Here is a 2,024-nt window from a genome sequence, read left to right as displayed (position 1 = left end):
GTTCCAGCTGAGTGATCCGAGTTCTAGAAAGCACTTCATCGCGCTTGAATAATTGTTTGGCTCCAATTCAACACCCAATGAAATACCCTAGGCTAGCTCTTGTTTAATTGAATCAATCTCGTGTTTATTTTGCTTGTTACTATCGCCTATTTCAACCAAATTATATCTTCTCTTAGCTTGATTCTGGAACTTATAGAACTAGAGTGTAGACTGGTCCTCTGGATTTGAATCTCAAGTACTACAATTGCAACTGTTAACTTGGCAGTAGCAAGGATTCATTTTTAGTGTATCAAGTTTTGGCGCCGTTGCGACGGGGACCAGATTTTTTTACCTCTAATTTTCGGTTTCATATCTAGTCTAAGATATCTAACTCGTGTTATTTTCTTTGTTTCAGCTGATGATCCAGGTGCATGACCAGTAGACATACTCGGAGCAACGCACAAGGACCATTGCATCAGCTTACTAACGAGGAACTAGCGAGATTGGAACGACAGAACCGTCAACAGCCGAGATCAACGAACACCAACATGGGTGATCATCCAGATGATCTCACTGCTGCGTTTGCACTCATGCAACAGCAGATGCAGCAGATGCAGCAGACGATCCAAGCGCAGCAAGCTGCTCTGAATGCTGCGAACCAGCAGAACCAACAGGAGGATGGTCCAGATCGGCCAGAGAAACTTACTGCGTAATCTGCCTGCTACGCGATCTGCCATAACCCCTCCACCGTGCACTAGGCAAGACTTCGAGATCAAGCCAGCCTTGATAAGTCTAGTGCAAAGGAAGATCTTCAATGGACTTCCTGCTGGAGATACGATGGACCACATCGAGCACTTTGAGAAGATGTGTGGTTTCACTAAAGCGAATGGAGTACCACCCGATTACATCAAGTGTACTCTGTTCCCTTTCTCTCTGATGGGAAAGCTGCTCGCTGGCTTGATTCACTACCCACAGGATCACTCACCACTTGGGAACAAGTCCGAGAGGCCTTCTTAAGCCACTTCTACACGAAATCGAAGACGGCAGCTCTGAGACAGAAGATCGTGACCTTCAAACAATTGGTGGACGAGCCGTTGTGATGCTTGGGAGCGATTCAATGTCTACCGCAGAGAGTGCCCACATCACGGTTTTGAGGAAGACTATCTGCTGGGAGTGTTCTACGATGGAGTAGGCTGGGAGTACAGGAACGCTTTGAACTCAGCCAGTAAGGGAGATTTCATGACTCAGTCCACTCAAGGTGCATTCGAGTTGATTGAGAACATGGCCTCAAGCTCAGCTGACAATAACCGCGAGACTGATCGCACTCAGAAGGTGAAGAGCATCGACAACAGCAAGATTGATGAGCTCTCTGCCAAGGTCGATCAGCTGATTAAGAGTAACCAGAACCAGGTCTTCATCATGGAAGAATCCCCACAGGATAAAGCTACCGCGGAAGGCACATCAGAGGCAGATCAGTCGGCTGAGGATCAGCATGAAGTGAGTTATGTGAATGGGCAAGGATGGCAGTTCAAGAACTATCACCCGAACCCTAACGTGAGGAACAATCCCCACCTGTTCAATGCCCCTAAACCAGACGATAAAGCTCAAGGAAACCAGGGTCAGAACAGTGGATACCAAAGGCCTTATGGCAATCAGGGAAGAACCTTTATCCTCAACCCAGCTCAGAATGCCCAATTCCACAGCCAGAAACAGCCGGTTAATCTGCAAGCTGCACAACCGACTCAGACTGCTCCGCATGATGACATGAAGAGCCTCGCCAATATGATGAGCCAACTGCTCCAAGGACAGCAGATCCAAGGGAAAGCACTGAACCAGGTCACAAACGACATCAACACCAGGATGAATCATATGTTCAATGACCTGAGTGTGAAGTATGACAATGTCTCAAGCCATATGAGACAGATGGATATTCAGATTGCTGACTGCTGAAAATGTGAAGAGACAGCAAGGAACTCTCCCTGGAAAAACAGACAAGAACCCCAAGGAGTGCAATGCAGTAGGTTTGAGGAGTGGAAAGCAACTGC

At 47.3% G+C, this 2,024-nt stretch overlaps 1 non-coding gene across 1 annotated transcript; it reads right to left on the bottom strand.

The window, feature by feature from the left end:
- Positions 1 to 1,025: 1,025 nt before the first annotated feature.
- On the bottom strand, positions 1,026 to 1,130 carry LOC130495320 (small nucleolar RNA R71). The gene has a single exon (XR_008934592.1). It is a non-coding gene; the product is annotated as a small nucleolar RNA R71 (small nucleolar RNA).
- Between the last annotated feature and the right edge of the window lie 894 nt (positions 1,131 to 2,024).

Source organism: Raphanus sativus, chromosome 5 (assembly GCF_000801105.2).
Source record: "Raphanus sativus cultivar WK10039 chromosome 5, ASM80110v3, whole genome shotgun sequence".
NCBI lineage: Eukaryota > Viridiplantae > Streptophyta > Magnoliopsida > Brassicales > Brassicaceae > Raphanus > Raphanus sativus.
The sequence above is the reverse complement of the archived record's forward strand: the minus strand, read 5'-3'. Positions and strand labels throughout refer to the sequence as shown.